Source organism: Lynx canadensis, chromosome B3, assembly GCF_007474595.2.
Source record: "Lynx canadensis isolate LIC74 chromosome B3, mLynCan4.pri.v2, whole genome shotgun sequence".
Taxonomy (NCBI): domain Eukaryota; kingdom Metazoa; phylum Chordata; class Mammalia; order Carnivora; family Felidae; genus Lynx; species Lynx canadensis.
In genome coordinates, this window is record NC_044308.2 from 82,474,050 (window position 1) to 82,481,303 (window position 7,254).

A 7,254-nucleotide genomic window follows, 5' to 3' on the forward strand; every position below is an offset into this window, starting at 1 on the left:
TGCTTCATAGTATTTAGTCAAATTTCCTCATCTTCAATTTCCTTTCTTTCATATGTCTGCAAACATGATCTATTTCTTGTATTTGACTTTTGTGCAGTATTTTTTCATAGGCAGTGAAATCCAGAGTAGTACTTAGATCAAGCCAATATTGGTATCATTGGCATTCATGCCAGACATCAGACCGTGGTAGAGTTAGTATTCCTGCCATCAACTTCAAAAACGGGTTGGGGAGGAAGCCAGATTATGGCTATCATTACCATGGATAACCATATTAATTTTAGTAATAAAAATGATCAACATTAAATACCTACTGCTAATGTAACTTACAAAATTATTTTTTGCCATTTCTTTCCTCCATTCCATTGTAGTTATTTTAAAACCTTCATTTCTCCCATATGTTTGAACCATGATTTTTAGATGAGGCAACCATTATAAATATATTTCTAATAGAGAGAAAGGCCATGCCCCTAAGATGACTCCAACATTTCTTATAATGCTTAAGCAGCATGATTACTGTTGACTGTGAATTGACAAATGTGTATGTCAATAACTGTTATTTACTTTCAGTCATTAGGAAAGTCTGTGTGATTTCAACTTCATTTATTCATTTAGAACTCAGTAAGCTACAAACTTGTGCCACACATTGTGCAAAACACAGCATGTGATGAATTCTTGCCTTCGGGTCTCTAAGAGTTTGTTTTCTAGGGGAGGCTGAAGGGTAGGCAAACCATTGAAATAAATTGTGATGAGAGCTGTCATAAAGGTGAGAACAGAGGACTGTGGTGACTCAAAAGAGAGATAGATATGCTATGGGTGTCACAGAAACACTCCCCAGAAGAGCTAGTTTTTGAAGGATGAGGAGGAGTGGAAAAAGTTGGATAGATGTGCTTATTAGTTAGGTAAAGGCTAGAAGGTTGCAATAAAGAGACTATAAAATACAGTAGTGGAAAGAACTTTGAAGTTTTTTTTTTTTCTCTTTTATTTAATAGCCCAAGATGAGTGGTCCAGTTGAAGGGTTGGCTGTGTTCCACAGGATCATTCAGGGGTCCAGGGCACTTTTCTTTTGTTGATCTCAGTGTTATTCTTGTCTGCATGGTCAATGCTGGATTGTAGTTACTTCTATACAGCTTGAAGGAAGGGACGAGTACTGAGGAGCCCATATGCAGTATTTAAGATCTAGACCCGGAAGTGGTATGCATCACTTCCTCTCCAATTCTGTTAGTGAGAATACAGTCATATGGCCATACCCCACTGCAAAGGAGGTGAGGTATCTAGTTACTACTCTATAACTAAGGCTGTCAGTAGACTGAGGCCAGATCACCAAGGGCTCTATATGTCATCCTGAAGTAGGAAAAGGACTTCACAGATTGCTTTTTTTTCCCCATGGGAATCTTTATTTCTGAGATTAGCCAGACAAATCTTAGAAAGATTTGACAGAGTGTGAGCAAGGGAGGGGCAGAAAGAGAGAGAGAGAGAGAGAGAGAGAGAGAGAGAGAAAGACAGAATCCGAAACAGGCTCCAGGCTCTGAGCTGTCAGCACAGAGCCTGGCATGGGGCTGGAACTCACAGACCGTGTGATCATGACCTGAGCCAAAGTCAGATGCTTAACCAACTGAGCTACCCAGGCACCCCATCAACTTTTAAATCTTAAACTCTAAGTCATGAACTACTATGAACTGTTTTTGTTTCTGTTAATCTTTTCAGAGGACTTTATGTTTCTGATTTTATTTTTTGTCACTATCACAAATTGATTTAATTCATTTTGCAGGTGATCAAAAACCTAGATACTACATGCCCTTAACCATGCCAGGCAGCAAATAAATATTTCTGCTAATAGTAGGATATATACCATTACCCCAGGTTGTATCGATATCTTGTGTAGGTGAGGCTGATCCACTCTATTTGTGGGTTTTCATTTTTGTTATAGTCAAGAAAATTGTTAAGCTTAGTTCAGCTGGGCAAGGGGACTGCAGAGAAGGGTCCTATGAGCAGTTCTTATCTGAGTTGATGGATTTTTTTTTTTCATCTAAAAATAGTTTGGGGTAAGGCTCAACAAAGAGCCTGTAATTAGGACTTCAGGCTGTGTGGAGGAATTGCCTTACAAAGAGAAACATTCATTTCCAGAGCCTCGGCTACGTAAGAGGGAAGCTGGGCTGCCTGGAGCATGGATCTTCATAGCTTATAGACGTGGTTGGCCTTAATCCATTTGTGAACCTTTCCTGAGTAGTTCTAGATATAGAGGACATGGGCTATGAGGATATCAGCATGGAAGTACTTCTCTGTGTGTACCCAGTGGCCTTTTTGGCTTTACAACAATTTTTAGAATTGGAATTCTAAAATGTAAAGCTTATTTTTAACTAAAGTTCACGCTTTGGAACACAAAAAAACAAAATAACCAAAGCTTTCCTAGAGGAAATTTTGTATTGGATAAAGGGGCGCTTTGCTTCCGGATGCGAGCCAAGTTAAAGTCATGCACTGGGGTAGTCCTGACGGACACGTGGAAGTCCACAAGGGATGTAAGAGGCAAGGCCGCAGCAGGAGAGCACACGGCATGTGTATTGGCACGTAGACACATGCTTGGCGTGGAAGCCACAAGGGGTGTGCGGTAGTGATGAGCAAAGGGGTGAGGATGGGAGGCTGGTGATGGGTGGAGCTTCAGAGGCAGGCAGGGGTTGGGCCAAGGTGAGCCTTGTAGGCCACGCTGTCATGCGGGAGAGACAAGCAGCACAGTGATCCAATCAGTCTTGTATCTAGAAAGCCCTTTTCAGCCAGTGAGGCAGATGCAAGGAAGGTAGGTGAGTGTAGGCCAAGGTAACTTGGAGGAGGGTGCTGCAGTGATCTGGACGAGGTGACCTACCTGCTCTAAGAACAGAGCAGTGTGAACCAACTTTACAGACAGATGGAGGAGACAAGTGTGACAGGGCTGGTGACTCCCTGCAAATGGAGAAGGAAGGAAGGGAAGAATAAAGGGTGACTTCTGGATGTGATCCTGGGAGAAGGTGGGGGGCTGATCCCTGAGGTAATTCCAGCAGGGGGTGTAAGAGCCAGTTAGTGAAGAAAGGTGATGGTGTCTGTTTTTTAAAAGATCAAGTGCAAACTCCAAGTAGAAATGTCCAATAGTTAGATGAATATACAGGCCTTAGGTTTGGGATTAAGATGAGAGGTGAGGCTAGAGAATTGGGAGACATTAGCATGTAGGCCAAAGCTGAGGCCAAACATATATGGTAAAAATTGGCCCACATAAAGGTATAGTGGTTATCAGTTAAAACCATTCTTAAGTAACTCTCACAACATATTATCTTTCCACTAATACTTTAATAATTCCAGTAAGCCAGAAAATTTCATTGCTTAAAGCATTTCTTTAAGCATATGCAAGGTTAATCAGCAATGGTCAAAGTTGTCTGGTAATCAATAAGATAATTGAAATGTGACAGTCACCCCCTGCAACCCAAATCCCCATTGTGTATGCTACTGTCCTTTCTCACCCAGGACAAGGGCTGTGAAGAAATCAGACAGAAACCAGAGGCCCTCATATCAGGGGCTAGAATTTGGGTGAATTTTAATGTGTCCATTTGGAACTGTTCAATGATTTGTACCTATTTCTGGTGAGCCTTGGACACATAATTGTTCTCAAGATGGAGTGAAAAGTAGAAAGGGAAATGTTGGTAGATAGAAACACATACCTCTACCCATTTCAAAACAGATGCTGAAGAATGTAGCTAGGCCCCATGGAGGGTGCTCAGGAAAAGCAAACATGGATGCTGAGGTTCCTTAAGTGCTGAAAAGTTGTTTGTTTCTGTCGAAGGCTTTTTGGCAGTGTCATCAAATGTAAAGCATACCGCCCCGGAACTCACACAGTATCTGGTCCATATCTAGCTCCAGTACTGTTTCTCTGGGTACAATCTGGCATGCCTCTTGACCTTTCGGAGTCTCAGTTTCCTCCGTGACAGGGCAGGGTTGTGCTAGGTGTTTGTCCTAGCTCTGAAAGCTGTCCACTTGGGACTCGCTCTATTGGGTCCTCTTCTCTAATGAAAAAAAGAGGCTTATGAAGTCTGAATTAGATAATTTAGAGATGATTATTTGCTTTGCAGACAGACTGTCTTCTTTATAGCAGAATTTGCTGGCGGGAATAGTCCTTTCCAGAAAATTGGATGTTGTTTGGAGAAAGAAGTATTAAACTTGAGGTCAGAAGAGCTACTCTGGAAACCAGTCTCTACTTATTTATTAGTTATTTGGTGTAAATGTGTTAACTCTCAGTTTCCTCATTTTTAAATGAAAGTATTAATATAAATGCATGGCTATGATCCAGATCAGTTTGAAGACTGTAAGGTATTATGTAATGTAAGTGATTCTTGCCCAAGGAAGACTGGTCATTCTAACCTAATGTATACATATGTAATTCTTGTAACCTTAGGGACTGGTTGCTAGAAATAGGTTCCTGGTGGGATCAGCACCGTAGGGATCCATTGTGGTGTAGCCCTTAGGACAAAAGGTAGGCATTTTACGTTGAAAATTACTCTTCCCTTCTTCAGATCTCTGAATTCAGGTTGTGCCTTCAGGCATAGGTAGCCCCCACCCCCGACCACTGTACTTGCAACTGTTGGTCTAGCCTCTCGAGCTGCCTTGGCCTTGGGAGGACTCCTACCAACCCCGTTTTGCCTGCTGATCTTTTCCCATTTTTTCACCATGGTGAATGCGACAGTGCCTCAAGCCACGTGGAACTTGCATTTTAATGTCTTTTGTTTCTTTATCTAGTTCCAGGTATGGCACTGGCATAATTTTGCCAGCCATTATGTTGAGAACTGTTCCTAGAACCCCAAATTAGTGGAGAAAGTACAGTCACAGTGGTATGTTGCCCACTTTGCTGAGCAGACTCATCTCTGAATGGGACTGAGAACGTTCAGTAGCAAAGAGGTTTTGCAGTGTGATAGTCTAACACTTGCGGAGCGAACGTTCCAAGTGCCGGCCGGCACCCTTGCTCTTATTTGCCAGCAGTGTACGTAGCACTCAGTGTGAAGGGAGATGATGTGTGTGTAGACATGTTTGGGGAGAGAGGCTTTTGATGGAGGGGTTTCAGCTCCTCTCAAGGCACTGATCTATATAAAATGTGGATCAAAGGTGTTCTAGAGGTCACTTTTCTGTGATTACAAATCTCCTAGATCCTCTGAAGTTACAAATCATGGTCCCCTTTAGTAGTGATATCTGTGGATTTCATGGGTATCATATGCCTGTAAAGTTTAGACAGCACCTCTTGATACATTGGCACAAAGACTGATACAGATAACTCTCAGTAAATGTTTGTTGAATGAGTGAACTAATAGTTATAATGGCTCCTACCCTATATCTTGCTCCAGGCATCATGATAAATGCTTTATATCATCATCTCTAATTTGCATGAAATAAAATTTATCTTCATTACAGGTAAAGGAAGTGATGCTCAGAGAGGCAATCCTCCTTTTTTCTAGGCCACATAGCTAGTATGTGGAAGAATTCGAAGTTACTTTCAGGTCTGTCTGGTTCCGAAGCCTGGGCTCCTCACACTGTTTAGACAGGTCTCCCAACATTTAGACAAATGTGGGAATCCTCAAACATTAGGGAGATAAGAGGACGGAGGAATAGAAAGAGGAGCCTATCTAATTACTTCCCTTGTGTCTGATTCACTGGAGTATAATTGCACTAGATGTTCAGATACCTTCCAAGTTACCCTCTTAAGTTTTTTGCTTGTTTGTTTTACTTTTAAGATAAAAGCTTGTTAGCTTTCCAGAATTAGTAGGAACTCGAGGAACTGTTCATTTATTTATTATTATTTTTATTTTTTCAAGTAATCTCTATACCCAAGGTGAGGCTTGAGCTCATGACCTGGAGATTAAGAGTCGCACGCTCTACCAACTCAGCCAGCCAGGTGCCCCTGCAGTAGTCCTTCGGTTAGTGCTTAGAGATTTCTTTAGGTATCTTATGATCTAGGGAGAAAAGTCTAATTGGAGACAGACTCGCAGGATTGGTTGGAAGTCACCTACTCCAGTCATCAGTTTGGTGCTTTGTTCGCTTTGTTTCAGAACATGGCCAAGTGGGTGTCAGCACTGGTTCAAAGCACTATCAGTGACAGAGAACTCTCCAGTCCCAAACACAGCACATTTTGTCCCTGATTAGATTTGACCATTCAGAATGTTTCCTTATTTAAAAAAAATTTTTTTAATGTTTTATTCATTTTTGAGACAGAGAGAGAGACAGAGCATGAGTGGGGGGGTGGGAGGGGTGCAGAGAGAGAGGGAGACACAGAATCGGAAGTAGGCTCCAGGCTCTGAGCTGTCAGCACAGAGCCCGACACGGGGTTTGAACTCACGAACTGTGAGATCATGACCTGAGCCGAAGTCGGATGCTCAACCGACTGAGCCACCCAGGCACCCCATGTTTCCTTATTTTAAGCTGGAATCCATCTCCTTGTGTCTTCAATCCGTTGGACTCAAGCACTCTTGGTGGACCAGTAACAAACAGGTATCTTTTCCAGACCAACGTTTCAACTGTTTGAAACCCAGTGATCTTCCCTGTGTCTTCTTTCTGGAAGATACAGTTCCCTTGATGGCTTACATCTGCCCTGACTCCTACTCTCTCACTGCTTATCTCAGTTCCATAATTTTGCTCCATTTTATCTACATACCTCTTTACAACAGAAGGCCTGGAACTTAACATATTATTGCTAATGACAGAAAATTCATTTATTAAGCAAATGTTTTTTTAAATAAATGTTAGACTAATTGAATCACCATTAGAACCGATACATCAAGTCTATCAAGACAAGCTTAGCTACACGAAGATATAGGCAGCAGGATCAAAGTCTTAAAAGATCACAGTGTAAGAGACACTGAGAATGGATTCTGCAGTTTTCATTTTTCAGCCTGCACTTGGTAAAAATATTCGACCCTACAATGGGTTTGCTAACTTTGGCATTTAGGAGATGAATATTGTTATTATAACCTAATAGTACTGTTTTCTCTCTATGTACAAGTTCTGGACTAAGCACTTTATACAGTTATCTCTTTTGATTCTCCTAAGCATGCTGTGAATTTTTTAATTAAAAAAATAATTTTTTATTAAAAAATATTTTTATCATTCTCATTTTCATGTGACTAAACTGAGGTTTAAAGAGATTAAGTAAGTTGCCCAAATACTGCCTACTAAGTGGTGGATCTAGGATCCACCAGACTCAAATACTCTGATTACAGAGCTGGGATTCTTAGCCTAAATGCCATTTGG